We start from the raw sequence: 25,701 nt of genomic DNA, 5'->3' as shown, positions 1-25,701 counted from the left end.
CTGGCTGTCTCTCTGTCAAATAAATAAATAAAATCTTAAAAAAAAATAAAGAAAAAGAGAAAGAAAGAAAGAAAGAAAGAAAGAAAGAAAGAAAGAAAGATTGATTTTAAGAATGTGCCAAGTAACAGTCCTGAAATTTCATTATAGAAACCCTAAGAACACAAAATCCCAAAAAGTAGAGAACTTACTTTACATAAATGATACTGATGCTTACAATTGTTTGTAAAGACCCATTTAAAAGTCGTACCCTTGAAATACATCACAATTGTTTTCATATCCCTGATTACAGTGATACTATGAATTCCTATTTTTATTTTAGCTGTCAGTTAATTAACTATTGGGTCTCAAGATGTCTGAATCAGGGGTGCCTGGGTGGCACAGCGGTTAAGTGTCTGCCTTCGGCTCAGGGCGTGATCCCGGCGTTATGGGATCGAGCCCCACATCAGGCTCCTCTATTATGAGCCTGCTTCTTCCTCTCCCACTCCCCCTGCTTGTGTTCCCTCTCTCCTGGCTGTCTCTATCTCTGTCGAATAAATAAATAAAATCTTAAAAAAAAAAAAAAGATGTTTGAATCAATTAAATTCCTGCAACCATATTAATTTATGTAAATCCAACAACTTCATTATTTCAAGATTCTAAGTCAGCACCTTTTTGCATTTTGGCAGTTAGAAAAACTTACAAAAATTACTACATTCACTAGGTCACACTTAAAGATTCTATGTTAGTCAAAAAAGTCAATATTAGCAATTGTTCTTATTTCTTCCATGATGTTCCTTCCAGATTTTTTAGGGCAACAAATGAAAAAGTAAACCTACCTCACTCCCCAGTGACTTGTCCTATGACATTTTTCCCTAAACTAGATTTGAGATCATCTCTGTCTGATTCCATCTTGCTTACTGGGTAATATTTCTTCTGGCCCCAAATATCTGGACTCCAAATATCACTTTTTTGCTTATTCCTGTCACCTAGAATGCTTTCCTTTCTACCCTACCCACCTTCAAAGTACAGCACCTCTGCACCAAGTCCTCAACAATGACTATCTTTGGAACTCCTACTACATGTATAATCCTACATCATCTTGATCTGCTATTATGGATCTGTCCTATGTCCCTAACTACATTGTAAGTTCTTCAAGGTAAGGATTGAGTTTGCCCCTTAACCTGTATTCTCCATAGCTTCTAACATAGTAACCCAACAGGCCTGTTGAGTGGGAATGAAAATATAGGAACAAGAGTGTCTGAATTAAATATCCTGCTGCAAAAACTACGAAATGCTAAATGCATCTTAAATCACCATGAGGCTCACCCACAGAAAATCAAAACAGGTAGAGGGAGAGGGGGTGCAAACACAAACACACACAGGGAAGCTCCTTTAATCTTCTTGTCAGAAGTTCTGTTTTGTTTTGTTTGACAAACTGCATATTGTTGATCTCCTCATCTTTCTCTGTCTGAGAGATGAAGAAGGATATTGTTGTTTACTCTGGTCCCAGCCCCAGAAAGCTAACTAGGCTGCCTTGTCCACTGGCTTGAAGTGGGTTCCAATGAGGAGTACGAGCAGATTAGAGAGAGTGAGGTCAGGGTAGTTATTCCTCCAACCCCCTCCTGGCAGGGGTCCCCACAGGCTGGCTGCGTCCTTCCACCAAAGGCCTCAGCAGCGCTCTTCACACAGCCTTACCATATCCAAGTCCTGGTAACTCAGTCCCCTCACCTCACCCCTGGTTCTCTATGGCACTAGACCCAGTGCTTTCTCTACGCCCTGCTCATATATCTGCAAAACTCTCTTCAAATTATCCAATTTGAATGGGCTATTTCCTGTCAGGACCAGAGGTGATTTGAGAACTGTGATATCCAAAGCAAAAAGAATAAATGTGATGATTTCTAGAAAGAGGAATAGCAAGAACAAAGGCCCTGAGGCAGGAGATGTAGTGTTCAAGGAACAGCAAGCAGGCCAGTAGGGCTGGAGAGACAGAAGGTTAGTAAGAGATGAACATAAAAAGAAAACAAAGGGCAGTGGCGCCTGGGTAGCGCAGTCGTTAAGCGTCTGCCTTTGGCTCAGGGCGTGATCCTGGCGTTCCGGGATCGAGTCCCACATCGGGCTCCTCAGCTGGGAGCCTGCTTCTTCCTCTCCCACTCTCCCTGCTGTGTCCCCTCTCTCGCTGGCTGTCTCTCTGTCACATAAATAAATATTAAAAAAAAAAAAAAAAAGAAAAAGAAAACAAAGGGCAGATAATTCAGGGCTTTGATGGCTATTATAAAGACTTGACCATTTACTCTGGGTGACCACTGGAGAGATTAGAGGAGATAAATTATCTAACTTTCATTTCAGCAGGATAACTGGAAGCTCTATTAACAATAAACTGAAAGGGGCCACATTAAATCTGGAGGCTACTGCATTTATTCTGTCCATGATATATTATTGATGGATTGGTCTGAGTAGTGGACATGACAAGATTGGGTGGATTCTGAATATACATATATAAAATTGTCAGAATTTGTTGACAGATTAGAAGGAAATGTTCTCCTTTCCTGCACTATTTTTCTTTATAGCACTTATTACTTTCTGACACACTACACATTTAACTTTCAGTGTTTCAACTGACCCTCTCACAGAAATGAGAGCTCCATAAAAGTGGGGAATTTTTTGTCCATTTTGTTCACTGCTATACTCCCAATGCCTGATATACAGTAGGCACTCAAATAAACAATTAGCTGAATTGGTTCATCTGAAGAATTTTAATAACTCAATCAAGATATTTTACTCTTGGGGGGGGGGGTCTGAAAAAGATGGCGGAGCAGTAGGGGACCTTTTTTCAGCTGGTCTCCTGAATCGAGCTAGATATCTACCAGATCATCCTGAAGACCCACGAAATCAGCCCGAGACGTAGAAAGATACATCTGGATCTCTACAAACGAACATCTCCAGCACTGAGTATTGAGGTACGAAGCAGGGAGCTGTGAATCCGCGCACAGATATCGGAAGATAAACGGAAGGCGGAGGGAGCCGCCCTGCTGGGGCAGTAGTCACCTGCACTGGGGAGCGGGCCGGACACCTGGACCAGCACCCGCGAGAAAGCAGGCTGAGACCACGAGCCTGGGAACGCTCGCGCAACCATACTGAAAACCGGAGCTCTGAAGCGCTCACTGGAACCGGACTGATACCGGGAGCTCCAGAGTGTGCGCACGGGAACCGGGGGCAGCTGGCGGTGTTAGAAGCACAAAGGACAGAGAAGTGCCGGCCCTGGAAGTGAGGGCTGGGAGAGTGGCTGTGGGGCGCACAACCCGGGACGCTGTGGGGTTTTTAGCAGCACCGACAGAAGCAGAGTTAAAGTGGCCAGGGGAGCTCAGTGGAGAGCAGACTGCGATCATTCTGTTCTGAGACAGAGGCTAGGATACAGCCACTGCTGCTCTGACTCTCAGAAGAGTCACAGAAAACCTCCAGGGAAAGCTGCCAGAGAACAAAAGCCTGGAAACACCAGTTCACATTGTGCCCATCCCCATCCCCCCTCACAGGGGACACGGAGACTCTACCCAAACAGGGTTACCTGAGTATCAGCAGGGCAGGCCCCTCCACCCAGAAGGCAGGCTGAAAAATCAAGAAGCCCACATCCCTAAGGTCCCGATAAAACAAGTGCACATTGCTTGGGTCCTGGCCAATAATTTGAGCTCTGTACATCCCTGCAACCTCTCCTCATCAGAATGACAAGGAGGAGAAATCCCCCCCAACAAAGAAAAGATACAGAGTCTGTGGCCTCTGCCACAGAACTAATGGATATGGATATAACCAAATTGTCAGAAATGGAGTTCAGAGTAACAATGGTCAAGATGATGTGTAGGCTTGAAAAAAATATTAACGAAAATATTAACGAGACTATAGAATCTCTAAGGGCGGAAATGAGACTGAATCTGGCAGAAATTAAAAATGCTATGAATCAAATCCAGTCTAAACTAGATGCTCTGATGGCCAGGGTAAATGAGGCAGAAGAACAAATTAGTGAATTGGAAGATGGGATGGTAGAAAAGGAGGAAAAAACAGAAACTTGGCTCAAAAGAATCCAATCTCAAGAATGTAGACTATGGGAGATTACTGACTCAATGAAACATTCCAATGTCAGAATCATCGGCATCCCTGAGGGGGTGGAGAAAGAGAGAGGTCTAGAAGAGATATTTGAACAAATTGTAGCTGAGAAGTTCTCTAATCTGGCAAAGGAAACAAGCATTCGTGTTCAAGAGACAGAGAGGACCTCTCCCAAGATCAATGAGAACAGACCTATACCACATCACATCATAGTGCAATTCGCAAATATTAGATCCAAGGATACAATCTTAAAAGTGGCCAGGGGGAAGAGAATCCTCATATACAGAGGGAGGAACATCAGAATAATGTCAGACCTGTCTACAGAAACCTGGCAAGCCAGGAAAGGTTGGCAAGGTATTTTCAGAGCTCTAAGTGGGAAGAACATGCAGCCAAGGATCCTTTATCCAGCAAGGCTGTCATTCAGAATTGATGGACAGATAAGGACCTTTCCAACACTGGCAGAAACTGAAAGAATATGTGACCACCAAGCCAGCCCTACAGGAAATATTAAGGGGGGTTCTATAAAAGTAAAAAGACCCCAAGAGTGATAAGGAACAGAAATTTACAATCTATAGAAACAAAGCCTTCACAGGAAACATGACATCATTAAAATCATATCTCTCAATAATCACTCTCAATGTGAATGGCCTAAATGCTCCTATAAAACGCCACAGGGTTGCAGACTGGATAAAAAGACATGACCCATCCATTTGCTGTCTACAAGAGACTCATTTTGAACCTAAAGATACATCCAGACTGAAAGTGAAGGGATGGAAAACCATTTTTCATGTCAGTGTACCTCAAAAGAAAGCTGGGGTAGCAATTCTCATATCAGACAGATTAGATTTTAAACTAAAGACTGTAGTTAGAGATACAGAAGGATGCTATATTATTCTTAAAGGATGTATCCAACAAGTGGATATGACAATTATAAATATCTACGCCCCCAACAGGGGAGCAGCTAGATACACAAGCCAACTCTTAACCAGAATAAAGAGACATATAGATAATAATACGTTAATAGTAGGGGACCTCAACACTCCACTTTCAGCAATAGACAGATCACCTAAGCAGAAAATCAACAAAGAAACAAGAGCTTTGAATGACATACTGGACCAGATGGACCTCACGGATACATACAGAACACTACACCCCAGAACAACAGAATACTCATTCTTTTCGAATGCACATGGAGCTTTCTCCAAAACAGACCATATACTGGGTCACAAAACAGGTCTCAACCAATACGAAAAGACTGAGATTATTCCCTGCATATTCTCAGACTACAATGCTTTGAAACTGGAACTCAATCACAAGGAAAAATTTGGAAGAAACTCAAACACTTGGAAACTAAGAACCATCCTGCTCAAGAATGATTGGGTAAACCAGGGAATTAAAAAGGAGGTTAAGCAATTTTTGGAGACCAATGAGAATGAAAACACATTGGTCCAAAACCTATGGGACACTGCAAAGGCAGTCCCAAGGGGAAAATACATAGCCATCCAAGCCTCACTCAAAAGAATAGAGAAATCTAAAATGCAGTTTTTATATTCTCACCCAAGAAGCTGGAGCTGGAACAGAAGAACAGGCCTAACCCACGCATGAGAAGGCAGGTGATCAAGATTAGAGCAGAGATCAATGAATTAGAAACCAGGAGCACAGTAGAGCAGATCAACAAAACTAGAAGCTGGTCCTTTGAAAGAATAAATAAGATCGATAAGCCACTGGCCAGACTTATTCAAAAGAATAGAGAAAGGACCCAAATTAATAAAATTATGAATGAAAGGGGAGAGATCATGACCAACACCAATGAAAGAGGAAGGATCATTAGAAACTTTTATCAACAGCTTTACACCAATAAATTAAACAACCTGGAAGAAACGGATGCCTTCCTGGAAACCTATAAACTACCAAGACTGAAACAGGAAGAAATTGATTATTTAAACAGACCGATTAATTATGAAGAGATTGAAGCAGTGATCAGAAACCTCCCCAAAAACAAGAGTCCAGGGCCTGACAGATTCCCAGGGGGATTCTACCAAACATTCAAAGAAGAAATAATATCTATTCTCCTGAAGCTGTTTCAAAAAATAGAAACAGAAGGAAAACTACCAAACTCATTCTATGAGGCCAGTATTACCTTGATCCCCAAACCAGGCAAAGACCCCATCAAAAAGGAGAATTACAGACCTATATCCCTGGTAAATATGGATGCCAAAATTCTCAACAAGATCCTAGCTAGTAGGATCCAACAGTACATTAAAAGGATTATCCATCATGACCAAGTGGGATTCATCCCTGGGATACAGGGTGGTTCAACATTTGCAAATCGATTAGTGTGATAGATCATATCAACAAGAAAAGAGTCAAGAACCATATAATACTCTCAATTGATGCAGAAAAAGCATTTGACAAAACACAGCATCCTTCCCTGATTAAAACCTTTCAGAGTGTAGGGATAGAGGGTACATTCCTCAATTTCATAAAAACCATCTATGAAAAGCCTATGGCAAATATCATTCTCAATGGGGAAAAGCTGAAAGCCTTTCCCTTAAGATCAGGAACACGACAAGGATGCCCACTCCCGCCATTATTATTCAACATAGTACTAGAAGTCCTTGCAACAGCAATCAGACAACAAAAAGGGATAAAAGGCATTCAAATAGGCAAAGAAGAAGTCAAACTGTCTCTTTTCACAGATGACATGATACTCTATATGGAAAACCCAAAAGACTTCACCCCCAAATTACTAGAACTTATAGAGCAATTCAGTAATGTGGCAGGATACAAAATCAATGCTCAGAAATCAGTTGCATTTCTATACACAATGAGACTGAAGAAAGAGAAATTAGGGAATCAATTCCATTTACAATACCACCAAAAATCGTATGTTATCTCAGAATTAACTTAACCAGAGAGGTAAAGGATCTATGTTCTAGAAACTACAGATCACTCTTGAAAGACACTGAAGAAGACACAAAAAGATGGAAAAATATTCCATGCTCATGGGTCAGAAAATGTCTATGCTACCCAGAGCAATCTACACTTTCAGGGGCGCCTGGGTGGCACAGCAGTTAAGCCTCTGCCTTCGGCTCAGGGCGTGATCCCGGCGTTGTGGGATCGAGCCCCACATCAGGCTCCTCTGCTATGAGCCTGCTTCTTCCTCTCCCACTCCCCCTGCTTGTGTTCCCTCTCTCGCTGGCTGTCTCTATCTCTGTCAAATAAATAAAACCTAAAAAAAAAAAAAAATCTACACTTTCAATGCCATCCCGATCAAAATACCAATGACATTTTTCAAAGAGCTGGAACAAACAGCCCTTAAATTTGTGCGGAATCAGAAAAGGCCCCGAATCGCAAGGAATTGTTGAAAAGGAGAAACAAAGCTGGGGGCATCACATTGCCTGATTTCAAGCTATACTACAAAGCTGTGATCACAAAGACAGCATGGTACTGGCACAAAAACAGAAACATAGACCAATGGAACAGAATAGAGAACCCAGAAATGGACCCTCAGCTCTACAGGCAACTAATCTTTGACAAAGCAGGAAAAAACATCCAGTGGAAAAAAGACAGTCTCTTCAATAAATGGTGCTGGGAAAAATTGGACAGCTATATGCAAAAGAATGAAACTTGACCACTCTCTCACACCATACACAAAGATAAACTCCAAATGGATGAAAGACCTCAATGTGAGACAGGAATCCATCAAAATCTTAGAGGAGAACATAGGCTGTAACCTCTTTGACATCGGCCACAGCAACTTTTTTCATGACACATCTCCAAAGGCAAGAGAAACAAAAGAAAAAATGAACTTATGGGACTTCATCAAGATAAAAAGCTTCTGCACAGCCAAGGAAACAGTCAAAAAAACTAAGAGGCAGCCCACGTAATGGGAGAAGATATTTGCAAATGACACTACAGATAAAAGACTGGTATCCAAGATATACAAAGAACTTCTCAAACTCAATACATGAGAAACAAATAATCATAATCAAAAAACGGGCAGAAGATATGAACACTTTTTCAATGAAGACATACAAATGGCTAACAGACACATGAAAAAATGTTCAAAATCATTAGCCATCAGGGAAAATCAAATCAAAACCACACTGAGATATCACCTTACGCCAATTAGAATGGCAAAAATTGACAAGGCAGGAAACAACAAATGTTGGAGAGGATGTGGAGAAAGGGGATCCCTCTTACACTGTTGGTGGGTATGCAAGCTGGTACAGCCACTTTGGAAAACAGTGTGGAGGTCCCTTAAAAAGCTAAAAATTGAGCTACCCTATGATCCAGCAATTGCACTACTGGGTATTTACCCCAAAGATACAGATGTAGTGAAAAGAAGGGCCATATGCACCCCAATGTTCATAGCAGCATTGTCCACAATAGTTAAATTGTGGAAGGAGCCGAGATGCCCTTCAACAGATGACTGGATTAAGAAGTTGTGGTCCATATATATAACGGAATATTACTCAGCCATCAGAAAGAACGATTACCCGACATTTGCAGCAACATGGACAGACTGGAGGAGATTATGCAAAGTGAAATAAGTCAAGCAGAGAAAGACAATTATCATATGGTTTCACTCATTTATGGAACATAAGAAATAACAGGGAGATCGGTAGGAGAAGGAAGGGAAGAATGAAGGGGGGTAAACAGAAGGGGGAATGAACCACAAGAGACTATGGACTCTGGGAAACAAACTGAGGGCTTCAGAGGGGAGGGGGGTGGGGGATTGGGATAGGCCAGTGATGGGTATTAAGGAGGGCACATATTGCATGGAGCACTGGGTGTTATACACAAATAATGAATCATGGAACACTACATCAAAAACTAAGGAGGTACTGTATGGTGACTAACATAACATAATAAAAAATTATTAAAAAAACACAAACAAAAAAAAACAAACAACAACAACAAAAAGATATTTTACTCTTGTCATGTTCCCTTCTTATTGTGGACTTTATTAATTATAGGCTTGATGTTGTTATCCCACTGAGTCATTTACCATAGCAAATCCACTTTAAATTGATCTATGTTGTTTAGAAAGTGCCACCTACTTGTATAGCTTAGTAGCCCTGCTCTGATAACTGATATAAACAAACAGCTGTTGATGTGCTAGACTTGGAATTAAGTCATCGCTGGGTTATAATCGACTCGATTTAATTAGCATGAATGTCAGGGAGGCACATTCACAAGGGCAGATGGTATAACAACTAATCTTGTATTGAGGTAATGTGCCTGCTCTTTATTTTGAGTATATGATCTATTTGATAAAGCTGCTTTGATGTAGCCATTCTGCTGCCAAGATAATACAATGACACCAATCTGAGGGGATGAATTTGAAGCAGGAACATTGTGACACTACCTAAAAACAAACCATCAGATTTCCACCTTGCATTTTCCACCAAGTGATAAGCTTCATTCTATCTCTGAGATTCAAGAGACTGAGGTAGAAGACAGTGTGGGGCCAAGAATGAATGGAGGGATGGGCTGAGGTTAGGTTCCATCTTTAAGGACGCACATGCTTGCCACATGTGCGTGTCTTAGAAGGGGACCTCAATGATTCTAAATGGATTTCTGTCATTCTCTGAATATTCACCTCTATCTCAAATGGTCTGTATACTGAATAATCATTTGGTTATATTTAAATTACTTTAGTTGTTTAATAATGGCAGTTTGTTCTGTTTTGCATGTCTGAAAACAGACTGGTTTCCTTTGCTTCTTTGCAGTCCTTTCTTCTTTTTTTTTTTTTTTTTTTTTTTTTTTAAAGATTTTATTTATTTATGTGACAGAGAGACAGCCAGCGAGAGAGGGAGCACAAGCAGGGGGAGTGGGAGAGGAAGAAGCAGGCTCCCAGCGGAGGAGCCCGATGTGGGACTTGATCCCGGAATGCCGAGATCACGCCCTGAGCCGAAGGCAGACGCTTAACGACTGCGCTACCCAGGCGCCCCTACAGTCCTTTCTTCTTGTTAGGCCAGGCTCATTTGCTTAGGTTTCTACCAGGCCCCAGGGATGAGGTAAAAAGGGAGGGTATCAGGGCAGAGCTATTTCTTACTCTCAGTTTCAGACACACAGGAAATCCTCAGTTGGATATCTAATGGTTTTTTAGGGCTCTCAATTACATCTAGAACTATGTGAAGGCTCCTCTGTTAAAGACCCAAAGAGGTGACATATACCAAGGGCAAAGAGAAAGGTCACTTACCATTTCTCCAACCAGGTCTAATCTGACAGATGACACCATCCAAGGCACTGCTAACCATAGTGAGTAGCAGCCACAGGCAACCTTCTACCAATTCTTTACTGAAAAGGTAATAATTATCAAGCCAGTTATGCCTACCTGACACCACAAAACTAGTTTACAATGTTTTGTATGTGCACGTAAACAGAACTGGTACTTGTATTAGGAGCCTGGGCACAGTTTAGCTGGGTTTTCTCTGCAAAGTTGCAATCAAGTTGTTGGCTGGGTATGTTCCTTTCTGAAGTTCAGGGTCCTTTGCCAAGCTCACTTGGTTGTTGGCAGAATTTAGTTCCTTGCAGCTGTAGGACTGTATGTTCCCTACACGGGAACTCTCTTCAAAATCAGGTCACATCATAGGAACTTGCTTCCTCTAGTCTAGCAGGAAAGTCTCTCACCCTAGAGAAGTCCCAGAACCTCTTTCAGGGCTCTCATCTGATTAAGTCTGGCCCAGGCTTGTTGCCATATAGTGTAACTTAATCATGGGAGTGACATCCCAACACCTCTGGCTTATTCCATTGTTTAGAAGAAAATGACAGGTCCTAACACAGTCAAAGGGAGGGTTTAACAGAAGGCATGGATACCAGGAAGTGGAGAACCTTTGGGAGTCACCATCACATCATCTGTCTACCACATCACTTAAGGTTTGTTTGAATTAGTTACATGTTTTGTTGTATGAACTTAATCCATTTTCATTTAAAATCCAGCCATTACAGCAATAAATAAAATAGGAACTCAAAGTTTCTAGCAACTGGCTAGAAGTCAGAGATAGAACACAGTAATTTTGCATTCTGACAGGCTTGACAAAATTTTTATATTCTATTTTACATTGCACATTGTTCTAGGTAAATTAAATAGCTAACAATGACCAGTTCAATGGACCTAGCAGAGGAAACGTTCTAAACCCAATATGTCACTGTTTCAAAAATTGATGGAAAACATATACAAATCAGGACTGGAAGAATTAAGGACTCGTTTACATGAAACCAGAAGGTATTCTTAGTATGGCCTAGAGCTGAGGGGAGGAGGTTATGTTTATATGATCTCCTTAATGTCCTGATCTGTGGAACCCTTCAGAATGCTCTGGACAGCTGTCAAATCGCTTTGCTTTAGGACCACTTCTGACAGATGCCTGGCCAAAGTGACCAAAAAAGTGTAGCTATAGAACTAAGGTGCTAGAACCAAACCAAAACCCTAGAAGATTATGACAACTTATGGTACTCAATTCTTTTCCAGAAATATAGAGTTCACTGCAGATAGCCCTTATAGTACATACATGATGCTAATATTGCTGTCTCATACTGCCCTATAGATTTTGATATGGAGGACTTATGATTATCTCATTCATTCTAACTCATCTCACTACTATTATGTCCAAAGCCCTGTCCAGTCAGGATGAACGCCTCCCTCCTCCATCTTCCTCTATAATTTTGTATGTAACACTTAAGTTGGCTATTACTATACTCCATTCTTACCAAACTGATAAAATGTGACATGAATCACAATATCAATTCCTCAAAGTATATTAGGCTCTACGTCTTGAGAGAACATCCCAGCCTTATTTCCTTTATCTTCTTCAACTATCCCAAGGAATTTAAATTGCAGCTATCAGGGAAGACCAGAGATAGCATTTTTACATAATGATTTAATAAAAGTGATATTGACTGAAAAAAAATTACACTACAGACCTATTTAATTAACTCAGGGCACTAAAAATACAAAAAAAAAAAAAAAGCCCTTAAACATGCAACTATGAGAGGTCAAAATTCCTTGGACTATATCCGTGTAAATTTAGAATTTGCTTAATCCCCACTAATGCTTATAGTTAATTTAAGATTAATTTATGCCACAGATTTCATGCATCAGCCAAGAAGAAGGAAATGACAATAATTCCACCATATGGAGAAGTGCACTTATAAAACAAGCAATTTATTTAACAAATATTGGTGGAGCACCTACCAGATGCCAGGCACTATTCTATACACTGGGAAAAGTAAACCAGGGTGACAAAGTGCTTGATATCACAGAGATATCTTGGGAGTGTGGGGGCAGGAAGTAAACAGGTAAGTAAATCAATTTATAAGATAATTACAGATTTTGGCAATTATTAAGGAAAAAAATAATAGAGATACAGGAATAGAGTACAATTAGGGGTGTGTGAGGGATAAGGTGGTCAGGAAAGGTTTCTCAGAAGAGGCAATGTTTTAACAGAGATCTCAACTGGAAAGGACAGAACTAAACAAAGATCTGGAGGAAGAATGTACCAGGCTTTGATAAAAGCAGGTTTTAAAACTGGAAGGCAGAAGAAAGACCCATGACCCATGTGGCTGAATAGTGAGCAAGGAAGAGTCGTAAGCAGCCAGTGCGAAGAGAGAGGCAGGAAACAAGATAACATAGAGCCTTAGAAACTCATGGTAAAGAGTCTGGATTTTACTAAAACAGGAGTTTTAGTTATTATACTTCAGAAGTTCAAATACAGCTCTATGTACTTAGACTAAGTGTTTTACAAATATGAACTCATTTAATCACTTAAGCCTATAAGACAAATGCTTTACTATCCCTATTTTTTGGATAAGGAAACTGAGACCCAGAGAGATTTCATAACATATCATCACACATGCCTGTATATAACAGGGCTAGAACTGTAAGTAGGACAAACTATAGAACTGATTTATTTTTAAAGTTCACTATGGTTTGCAATGTGGAGGAGCAAATGTAGGAGGGCAAGAACAGTCCAGGCCAGAGATGATGGGAGCTTAGATTTGGAGATGACAGTGCAGCACATGAGAACATGGTGTCTTAGTCCATCCAGGTTTGCCACAACAAAGTAACAGCATGTTTGCTTCTATAAAGTGAAGCCTGTAATAGCAGAGAGATTATCTACAAAATAGGAAACCAGAATTATGTGACCCACAGACTAAGAAAAATTTTGTTAACCCATTAGAAGCTTAGAGAACACGTAACCCCAAAAGATTAGAGAAAATCTGAGGTTTACAGTGGAGAGAAAAAAATTTGTTTTACCCACATATTCTTTCCAGCCATTTGAAAAAGGCACACAGTAATCTTACTTCATGGTTACTATGCATTGCCCTATCCCTCTATTGCTATCTTTGTGGTATGTACTGTAGGCAGGCCCTGAGCTAGCTGTCTGGAGAGCAAATGCAAATAGGATTTTTAAAAATATATTAAATTATTGAAAGTTGAGGAAAATTCTATACCAGCAACAAACGAGGTGTTAAAATGGAGAATAGCAGGGAATCTACTTAAATAGGGAGGTCAGGGAAGGCCTTTCTGAGAACGGGACATTTGAACTGGGACGCTAAGAAGGACAGAGAAAAGAGTATTCTGGGCAGAGGGAAAATATGTGTAAAAGTTCTCAGATAGGAGAGACTTTAAAAACACCAGCACAGAAAGGGCTTCGTGAGTGAGGTCAGAAAGGTAAGCAGCACTTGAAGGTCACAAAGAGGGAACTTTATTGTTTGTACAACAGGAGGCCCTTAGAAGATTTTACGCAGGAAGATGGCATCATCATATTCACTCAAGCAGTCAGTTAACAATTATATCGTGAACATCTACTGTGTGACAGGCACTACTAGGTGCTCGCACATGCACACCCTAGAATGTGGGAAGCAGTAACAGGTCATCCACTATGCCACGGCTCTGTTTTTTGGGGTTTTTTTAAGATTTATTTATTTATTTATATGACAGAGAGAGAGACAGTCAGTGAGAGAGGGAACACAAGCAGGGGGAGTGGGAGAGGAAGAAGCAGGCTCCCAGCGTAGGAGCCCCATGTGGGGCTCGATCCCAGAACGCCGGGATCACACCCTGAGCCGAAGGCAGACGCTTAACAACTGAGCCACCCAGGCGCCCCTGCTGTGTGCTCCAAATTCATCCTCTCTCTAGACTATATAGAGGAAAATGTATGAGGAAGCAATATTTTTAAAGTACCACTGTTAAGTCTACTGAATTTACTGTAACTCCTAAATGCTTAAGAAAATAACCTAATCTGGGGACATGTGGGTCGCTCAGTCGGCTGAGTCTTGGTTTTGGCTCAGGTCATGATCCTGGGGTCCTGGGATAGAGCTCTGAGTTGGGCTCTGCACTCAGTGGGGAATCTTCTTGAGATTCTGCCCCTTCCCTCCCATGCTCGCTTTCTCTCTAATAACAAATTTTTTTAAAAAAGAAGAACCTAATCTGGTTCATTCACATATCTGCTGAATTAGGGCTCACTGACTCAATGTACAAATGAATAAATACTAGTAAGGCCAACTGCAGCTCTAAATAATAGACTATAAATGCTTCCAGCCTAAAATGGTAAGAGTTCCTAAAGTAAATATTTTCCTACAGTCTCTTATAAATAATTCAGATTTCTGTTTGAACCACCTGGCAGTGTTCCTGGGGAAACTAAACTGAATACACACCTGCCTCTAACTCTACTTCCTCTTTCATAAGCCACAATGGACAAGGATACAGAGGAAAGAGAGGTTCTCTCCATGCTTTCTCTTGTTGGATCCACTTTTTTGTCCACAAACAACCCAAAAACTATATAGACAGTAGTTAAGGAAGAAGGAGGTGAAGAGGAGGAACTGGATAAGGAGGGTCTCACCTTTCCAGAGTTAAGACAGTCTGGGCATGTTGTAAAGACTCACATTTCAATTTCAGCGAAATTCTTTAAAATGTGTTGAGATTCAGGTTTCTCATCTTACATCATGAGGGGGGAAAAAGCAGCAACAGACAGATTAATAAAGATGATTATTGCAAATAAGGTTAATGCATGACAAAAGATAAAAACAGAGCACTATGACAGAGACTGGGAAAGGAGGGAATTCTGAGTAAGCCAGATCATCTGGAGAAGGACTAAGCTGGAGGTGGTGGTCACATCACAAGTTGTGGCTATTAAATGGGGAGGAGGGGGGAATAGTAAACATCACATAAAAGTGTACTTGCTCATTCATTCATTCCTGTGTAGAAACTAAGAGCTGTCTGACAGAAAGAGAGCAGGATTCAGGAGGCAGGGGAAAGGCCCTCATCCCCATAAGAGGCAAAAGAGGAAATAATAACAAAATGAAAATCAAGACTTGCCCTGCTACTGTCCATACTTACAAAAAGGAGCCCAAACCCAGGCCCATGTGTTTTCAGGTTCTATGCCAGAGGCTTAAGTAGTTGAAGGGTGTGGTTTTGCTTCGGAATCCCTGCTGCTCCAACACAGAGGTTGACACAAGAATAAAAGTTGAATAAGTGAGGGAATAAACAAGTTAATTTTTAAGTTTAAGCCTTGCTAAAAACAAGACAAGAGGACTAGAATGGAGTTGTTTATGCTAAACCCCATGTCACCAAACCAAGATTTTACTTACTTGGAGTCTAGGCTCTCCCAGAAATGCATTTTCAAACCAGTCAGTCGGGAATCACCTCATCAGCACTGGTCAAATAATCTAATGGACCTCTGCCATTCTCGAAAGAGATCTTGCAATAGCCAACACCTTTTGTGCCTTACAGTGTAATCCTTGTTCCCATTCCCTCTGCCTATAAGTCTTTCATTTTGTACAGCTCCTTGGAGCTCTTTTCTCTGTGCTAGTTTGGAGGCTGCCTGATTTGAATCAATCTTTGCTCAAATAAACGATTAAAATTTGTAAAATGCTTCAGTTTATCTTTCAACAGTTCCAGGGTCATAAGGGAAATGAAGGGACCGCCAGCGGCCCTAGGAGCAACCAGACAGAGGTACCTGTTGAGCTTCTTGAATGCGCTGCCTTCTTGCTGCCTCTGCAGGTCATGGCTCAGCCCCTCTAGCACCCTACCCCTGCAGCTTCCAGGTCAGGGCCCTTCAGACTTCGAGCACTTCTTTTCCCAGGCTGGGTCCAAAAACCAGCTGGAGTCAGTCTGCGTCAAACCTGGAAACCGGACGTCCCGTGGATTTGTCTTGAGTCCGACTTGGAACCCGGACCGGTCCGGGGACAGACTGGGTCCGACTTGGAAACCGGACCGGGTCCGGGGTCAGACTGCGTCCGACTTGGAATCCTGACAGTGTCCAGGGATGGCCCGGGTCCGACTTGGAAACAGGACCGGGTCCGGGTCAGACTGGGTCCGACTTGGAAACCTGACCGTGTCCAGGGACGGCCCAGGTCCGACTTGGAAACAGGACCGGGTCCAGAGATGGCCCGGGTCTGACTTGGAAACCGAACCGGGTCCAGGGACAGACTGGGTCCGACTTGGAAACCTGACCGTGTCCAGGGACGGCCCGGGTCCGACTTGGAAACAGGACCGGGTCCGGGGACAGACTGGGTCCGACTTGGAAACCGGACCGGGTCCGGGGTCAGACTGGGTCCAACTTGGAAACCTGACCGTGTCCAGGGACGCCCGGGTCTGACTTGGAAACCGAACCGGTCCGAGGACAGACTGGGTCTGACTTGGAGACTGAATTGGATCTGGGGTAAGACTGAATCAACTTATACTGAACTGTGTCCAGTATGAGGCCTCAGGTGAACACTGTAAGGCTGAACAAGCTGGGTAACCTTACCGAAGATAATCTTGAAATTCAGTGGCTACAACGGAGAACTTTAAAACTAAATAAACTCACCCATTTTGAGGTGTTGTAGAGCTAAAGGGGTCTCAGCCAAGCACTTACGGTAAAAGGTAAAGGAAAAAGTATTTTTCTTCCTCTACAGTTTCTGGTGACCAGGATGAGACCCGCTGGGACACCTCAATCACTCCAAAGGCTTCAGGCAGGATCCTTGGGAAAGTGGCAGAAGCAGCGGCTAAGAATTCTTACCAGTCAGCTCTCCCAGATCTCTTCTCTGTGCAGGAGAGGAAGGTAAAATTTCACGTCCTTCTTTAACAAATTAAGATTGGCAGGCACCAAAAAAAAAAAAAAAAAAAAAAAAATTCAGGATTAGAACTTCGAATGGTGACTTGTGGATTGGTTGTTGATCCTTTCTGCCCCGGGACAGCTATAACCTTCTTATTTGGCTTATTTTGTGTCCTGAAAACTTGGCGTGTTCAAGCCATCAAGTCGGAAGCTCCAAAAATAGGGCCAAACAGAAACGTCGCACCCCGTTTGCAGCTAGATACAGCTGACAGAAATGTAGGTTGCGCTCCACTTGCTTCTAGGGTCCTACTGACTGTTGCCAGCTCTCGATGGAATTGTGTTTTGGGTGTTGTCTGTTGGTTGGTTTTGGTTTTTTGCCTTAGCTATCTTTGGTAGTGGCTCTGGATCTTGAGAGGATATTATCTTTTGTACCCTCTTTGGGGACACTTTTTGCATCCATGGGGTTGTTCAGTACTGCCAGGAAAAGTTACTGTTTGTCCTGGCTGAAACCTTGACGATCAGTCAAAATTTATCTTTGCGCAAAAAAACTTAAAATTTTCAATACGCCTCAGTTCGTTTTTTTAACAGCCCGCACTAATACAGGCAATTGTATGGCGGCAGCATCACCCGCTTCAGAGGGGTAGGTCCCGAGGAAATTAGAGCTTTGTTTATAGTATTGCATTTGAAAGAGTAAGATTATCAAATTATCATTCACTGAAAAGCATGTTGTTTATTTACCTACTAAACATCATTTTAAAAAAAACTCGTAATATAAAAAAAGAGACCAAGTAGACTTCCACCTGGTCCTTGGAACATTATCTCATGGAACAGGCGGCCATTTTAAAAACCAGCCTTAGGCGGCCGTGGGAAAAGCTCGGCGGTGGGAAAGCTCGAAGACATCTAAAGCCGTCATTAGCATATTCGGCCACCAGGTGTCACCATTGGTTTAAGCAAATGCGCTCGCTCTAGCTCTCGGCCAATTGATCGTTTTGGATCTCAGAGACATTAGATGGCATCTCACCTGGACAGTTGATGAAACAAGAGGCTCCAGTTAGTTCCTAGCTATTTATGGAGAAATTAGTCTAGCATATTCAGACTCTCTTTCTAGTGTTCTCTGTTCCATGTATTTTTATTAAAAAGAAAAAAAAAATGAAACTACCTCGATGATGCCCTTTAGACTAGTAAACTACAACTAGGAAGAATGATACCAAAACAGTCGTCTGTTCACCGGGCTCAGATCTGGGTTATAGTGTCTGCTCACCTTTTCCCTTTTTAAAAACTCTGAACTCTTGGGGATGGCCAGTTGAAACAGATCTTCGCAAAGGGAAAAGAAGTAGCAAAGAACTTGACAAAGTCCAATTAAAACGTGTTCTTTTTAGGCAGATGATATTTAAACAGTAGTCCCTAAGAAGGCAGTTCATATTTCTGAAATTTACAAATGATTTTTCAATGTATGGGTGTACTGGGGATTACTTTATTCTTTAGTTTCTCTATTTTTTTATTAAGATAAAGAGTGTTAATATCTTTCATTGCTAATCCTCTGGCTTCTCTGCAGATTGACAAATAGTCTTCCGTTTACACAAATCCATTTTCTCTTCAACAAGACTCCTGCATCCTCACCCTCATTCAAATATTCCAACAAGCAATTCTTTTAAATTCCTCCCTCCTTCCATTCTCACTTCTACTGCCTTCTCAGGGAGAAAACATCTGAAAAATTTCTATTTCCTAAAGATACTGCAAAGATACCTTGGAAGTTCCTCACTACATAGAAACCATCAGTATTGGTTTTCCCATTACAAATGTAAATCTCAAACCAAGAAACAATACATAAGAGCAAAGACCAAAGCAGAAAGCAAGGAAGTGTGTGTGCCCAAGATTGGAAGGAAGAAAATCCCAAGTAGGAATTTACTCCTGGCTTGTTCTTATTAAATCACATGATTCTGGTATTGTGTTTTATAGCTCCATGATTTTGTTTTTCCTTTTATTTGGCAAACAGAATTAAAATCACTATTCAAACAAAATGACATGGAATTGTGTGAGCCAAGATGAACAAAAATGCACAGTTGATTTATTTAAGTTCCAGGAATAATAGTCAATGAGTTTGAATAAAATGTGCTGCTAAAAACAGGACATTAAAGATAATTTAAATATATTCAGTGCAGTCATTCATTCCGGTTTCATGCACGTTAAGTAGCTTTTTATCTCTAAGGTGCCATCAGTGGGACTCTCAGACATTCAAAATACCAGCATTATATCATTAACACATTTCTGGTCAATGAGTTGAGTAATGTAGAACTTAGGAAAATATGTATTGCCATTCTCTTTCAAATGAGCTGCATATTACATCCATTAACACAACTATATTGATCTAATTTCGTTATTTTCAGTAGAGTGCAATTTGGAAATATAAAATTGACAGATGAGAACCAAATGAGGAGAGGGGGCTTACACCAAAGATCATAAATTTTAAAACTTCAATAAGGAATATCCTAGATAATTGCCATGTAGAAGTGTTAAGTAGTATGCATTTAGCTTCTTTAAAAAAGAGAAAAGTCTTACATGTTTTAACCATTTTATTTCAGCCAGCCTATATCCGTTGGTAGTAGATTGTTTAATCTCCTTCTCAGAGAGCAAGTTTGAATCCAATTAAGTATCTAGGTAATTTATCATATGAACTGTGAGGGTCAAATCAGAGCCTAGATGGATGCTTGGATCCTTCTCCCAGAGATGCTTGCATTAACTGGCCTGACGTGTGGCCCAACCAGATATTTAAAATCTTCCCAGGTGATTCTAACACGCAAACAAGGTTCACAGTCACTACCAAATTTCACATTTTATGCAAATGGATGTTAACATGTTTACTATTACTTAATAAAGAGGTTTAGTTGCAAGTTAGGTTCAGAATGTGCCACGGGGAAATCTTTCAAATTACTGCAAAAGGTGACTGCAAACATTCTTTACAACCAAAGGAAGAACATGGAATTAGTAGATGCACCTTCGTGCATCTCCTAATTAATCAATGGATCCATTACAAAATTCCCAAAAGCCAATTCTTTGGAACTTCCAAAGAACGTTTTTGGTGTTACCAAAGAAGTCAAACCTAAAAAATCTAATATCAGATAATTTGGGGTTAAATACACTTTTCTTTTCTACAGGTGTTCCTAGAATTGATAATGGTGATAGACTGTTCCTGTCCTGTGTAGCATGCAGTATGTTGACTGATTGAAGGAATCACGGGCCTCACAATTCATGGAACACACTTTAGGAAATGCAATCCTGTTACGTCTTTTAAGACAATAATAATTAAGACCTAGAACCAGAATTGTTATCCAGAGATTTCACTCTGCTGATCTGACATACCACTTGCTTTTTAACATTCTCCTTTGGGTATATAGTTATATTACCTTCAAGTATTTGGAAGTCTTCTACCAGCCAGCCAGCATAGGGATTAAGACTACAAACTCAGTAGTAAAATTTACATATAATCTCTCTGTGCCTCAGTGTCTTCACCTGTAAAACAGGGAAATGTATCTCCCATACCTCAGGGTATGTAGTGCTTGAGAAATTTAAGTGATTGACATTGTTACAATAACAAGAGTGACATTTAAAAGTAAGGGCCTGGGGGTGCCTGGATAGCTCCATCAGTTACCCATCGGACTCTGGATCTCAGCTCAGGTCTTGATCTCAGCGTCATGAGTTCAAGCCCCACAATGGGCTCCATGCTGGGTGTGGAGCCTACTTAAAAAAATTAATAAAAAGTAAGGGGCCAAACTACCGTATAAAGAATTTCAAAGGAAATTTCTGAGAATCTATCCCATGACTTCTGAACCCTCTGACCTACTTTGAGAATATGAATTGAAAAAAGAAAGGAGGAGGAATATTTATGAAGGGAATGCTTTAAAACGAGCTGTTGCCTTGGTAATAGTCTCCACCACCCCACTCTTTAGGATTCAGATGGGTCCACTCGGCCATCCTGAGCGGTGCACCCCTGCACTTTGGGGACCCCAGGCCTGCCATCTGCTTTCTGCTCAGAGGCTCTGGATGATCAGGGATGGCTGAATAACTGCTCTGGAGGCGGAGCCATCTGCATTCCCAGAGTTCTTCAGGGCACAGGCACTCGGGTGTTTCCCGTGGACCAGAGGCAGCTGATGAGAGTCTGCCCCAGTGAGGGTCCTGGGGGTGGGGGGGCAGCAGAAAGAAGCTGGAGGTGAGGCCATATTCCCAGGATATAAAGCAGGAGGAGCAGATGGCCACCGGAATTCCAAATGGCTCTGCCAGGCAGCAACAGGGAAACTGTAGGAAAGAGGTCACCAGCACCTAGAAAGACACCACAAAGGTACCTCATGAAGAATCTGCTTTAAACCAAAAGGCCCAACATGGCTGAATAGAAAACGTCTAATGAGGGCCTCTTTCCAGGGCTGACTTGCAGGGAAAACAGGACCAGACTGGGCCAAAGGAGGTTTGCCTGTTAAATCAAGGATAGAGCTTGGTTAATATCCTGGGCCCCCAAATCTAATTACTGAATTGAGCCTGGCTCGTGATCTTAATTGACAGTAGGGTGATCTATTAGCTAAGTATAAGCAGAGAAGTCGTGGGGTCTGGAGAAATTTTCATCCAAGGACACCCAATGATTACTGAATGAATTTTAAAGGGGCAGAAAAGACAGAAATAAAGACCATTTGATGATATACCATGAATCCTGCAAGATAGACATAGTAGGTGTATGTTTTTAAATAGAATGCTTCAGGGGCACCTGGCCGGCTCAGTTGATGGAGTGTGCAGCTCTGGATCTCAGGGTTGTGAGTTTGGGCCCCACACTGGGTGTGGAGATTACTTATCAATGAAAAAATCTTTTATTTTATTTTTTTATGAGGACTTTTATTTTATTTTATTTTATTTAAGATTTTATTTATTTATTTGACAGAGAGAGAGAGACAGCCAGCGAGAGAGGGAACACAAGCAGGGGGAGTGGGAGAGGGAGATGCAGGCTCCCAGCAGAGGAGCCTGATGTGGGGCTCGATCGCAGAACGCCAGGATCACGCCCCGAGCCGAAGGCAGACGCTTAACGACTGAGCCACCCAGGCGCCCCTGAAAAAATCTTTTAAACATAAACAAACAGCATGTTTCATTAATTCCCATGAATTGAAGGATGATAATATTCTCAGTTTTACATCCATGCTCCTCAGAGTGTGGCCCATGAATCAGCAGCAGCAACACTGGGAGCTTGTTGAAATGCAGAATCTCAGGCTCCCCCCCAGGACTGCTGAATCAGAACCTGCATTTCAACAAGGCCCCCAGGGGATTCATATGTCTATTAAAGTTTTAAAAGCCTTGCCTGATACCATTCAGCTGTCCATAAGAAAGTCTTTGTGATATTTGAATATCTACGAATTGTGACATCACCATTCCATTGAAGTCACTGTAAAGGACTCAAAAGAGCAACAGATACGTTCTAGCACTCTGGCGTTTCCAAAGCTCATTTTATTTCTGTTATTCTCACGGTTAACAGGTTGACTTCTACTCTGATTTAGGTATTTCACCTGTTATCTCACGCACTTAGTGCACATGCAGTGATTGCACAAGTCACGAGAAAACCGAACTCTCACACCTGGTGTTCCTAGGCCACCTTCCAATACCAAAGAAAGATTAGATAGATCAGCATCTGTTATTGAGTAATACACTCTCAGTAGCTTATTCTAGCATTATGGCCACAGAGCTGCTCAATTCTGTGGATAAGTGAGAGGCAGCCTTCCAGATTACCACAGCCTCAGGATAACTTGCTTGGGTGGCCTTATCAGCAGAAATGGAGACTTATTACCTCCTTTGGCTCCTCATAAGCCTTTATATCAGCCTCTCTAACTAACTGGGATGCCCCTGGCTGCAAATCAAGAGCAGATTGTCATCTGAGTGTTAGGATAAAACCTGCAAACAGAAGTTTCACTTTAGAGAGCCAAAGAAAATGCAACATGGTACAGGAGAGGCAACCAAGACACAGGCCAGGTGTGGGGTAGCATGGGCTCATGGTACTTGGAGGATACCATTTCATAAATGAATAAATGAAATGAATTGGTCTGGAATGCATATGTTTTACGCTACTTTGTATTTCTAAATCCCTATAGTTCCCTGATGAATGAAATGTATGCAGTATTTCTTTTTTATTCTTTGTAATGCTTGAACTCACCTTATAGCTGGGGAGATTCCATTGTGTTTCAGCAGAACAAAATTGAAATTCAGACAAGGCCATCCTCATAGGATCACTAGCCATGGTTTTAAAAGTTTAAATCTGGGTTCCACCACTTGTAGGCTGTGTAATCTTGGGTAGTTGCCTAACTTGGGGAGCCCCTATCTTTTTCCTTATAAAATAGACTAGTAATGCTTCATCTATCGAGTTATTATGTGAATTAGAGAGGGTAACAACTGTGGAAGTTTGTAGCATGGTGTGGGTACAGAGTAAGTCCTCAATTAGTCACTGTACATTTCTCATGACCGCACCCCGCCCTAGATGCATTATTCTAGCTTTGCTTAAACCTTATCCCTGTCCTTACTAGATTTAACCTCTGAGGGTAATATAAATTGTCTAGTTCCATAAATTATTCACAGAGGCAAAGCATAGAATTAGTTTTATTCTACTTTCAAGTTCATTTGTATGTTCATTCATACATTCATCAAATTTATTTATTGAGCACTTAGCAAGCATCAGATATAATCCCAATATATCCAACTAGAAATAAGCCTTATTAAAAAACAATTCTATAATCAGTGCTAACAGTCAAAATGCTTACTGCTGTGTTGGTCTGCATCAAGGGCCATCTGCATAAAAGTTCATCCCTTCACAGTGTCAATGGAAATGGATCGATATTGAGTATCTCAGGGCTAGAGATCTAAAAATTCGCGTATACGGTTCTCTTCATAACAAAACATATTTGAGTAGAAAATGACAGACATACACATGAGGTCATATTTATGTTCATTATTTTCTTTTTATGTCCTAGGAAAAAAAAAAGCCCCAATATTAGACTAATTCAGAATGTGATGCTTGTCAATGTTTTTAAGCTTCAGTGGGTGAGAAATGGCCTTTCCTAATTACCATCTGAATCTCCAAGATGTTGAGCTATAGATGTCATGATTCTTCCTGAGCAAGACCATTAAGCATAGCGATGGTAACCACACAGGGGGCATTCTGTCTCATCCTGTTCAAGGATGAGTTGCTTGTATTAGGTACTTTTGTATTCACATGTACTTCAAATTTTACCAAACCAAAGCCACACAGAGGGAACAAAGAAAACTAATACCAATGGTCCATAGGGAGCTAGAACACGATTTTAGTCATTGGATTAGAAACAAAAATGATTTAACATCAGTTACAAGTGACTTTATAACCTGTATCCCTGAGGAGGTAAAAGCTATCTAACTTTAAAAAAAAAAAAAAAAAAGATATAACCTGTAAATTTTACAGATGCTTTTAACAATAAAGGTAGGAAATGTAAGTGAAAAATGAATCTCAGAAAGGAGGTACTGTTTGAAAGATAAAATATTTTAAGTCCTGGGAACACTGGTGACCACAAAGATGAATAAACCTAGTCTAGACAAGAGTTGTAGACTACAGAGAGGTGATGGATCTTTCCGTCGGGATAGCGTTTGGCAAGGGATCCAACCAAGCAGAAAAGTGAGGAGACCCTTAGGTGGGATGCAGAAGCAGAGCCTGGGGCTTCTTTTGAATTGTACCATATCTCTGGGTTTTAGGAAATAAGCACGCTGAAACAGACTATCAGATGTTTAAACAATGCTCAGAATTGTATTTCATCACATTTAGCTGGCAACAGGGATTTAAAGTGATTCCACAAAGCACTGCAAACCTTCAATCGAGCATAAATAAAGCTACATCCTTCCTCATGATTCAGGTGAGTCATCCTGCATCCCCAGCACTCTGCGTGGCTCAGAGCAAGGATTCTGTAAATATTTGCTTAATGAAGGAGACTGAACTGACCTAGAATTTGTTTAGACATCCTTATGTCCCAAGATTTTGGAATTAATTGTGACTTTGTGTGTGTGTGTGTGTGGTATGTTTTCCCTCTAACAGAAATTAAACTAATAAAATAGACTTTATAAAAAGGGCCCAGTAAAAGTTAATGATAGTTTTTACATTATTAAATCAAAAGATCCAACATTTAAAATAATTATTAATATCATTTAAACTTAAATTCTATTTGAAATAATGAAATTAAAGCTCACTGTGAGGCCCAGGAACCACTCCTCTGCCCCTTACTTTGATATTTCCCACCCAGGCAGTAAACGGACAAGTGCAGCTTGGCAAATCCTGGCAAGCAGCCGGTACCCTACGCCACAACTCGTAAGAAAACTAGACTGGAGGACACACCTTAGGCCAGAAACCCTAAGTTGTTTTCTTCCACACAAAACTGTCATCTGTTTGACTTCTGATATCAGAGGGGGGATTATTACAGTGTGATGAGAGAAGAGAGCAGTACAAAACCCTTCTGCAGGACCAGGGTAAAGGAAGTCCCAGGTCTAACAAGGAAGAACACACCGTCCCCTTGCCTGACATCGAGCCATCTTGTTCCTT

The sequence above is a fragment of the Ursus arctos genome, unplaced genomic scaffold (assembly GCF_023065955.2).
Source record: "Ursus arctos isolate Adak ecotype North America unplaced genomic scaffold, UrsArc2.0 scaffold_3, whole genome shotgun sequence".
Taxonomy (NCBI): Eukaryota; Metazoa; Chordata; class Mammalia; order Carnivora; family Ursidae; genus Ursus; species Ursus arctos.
Note: the sequence above shows the minus strand (reverse complement) of the source record.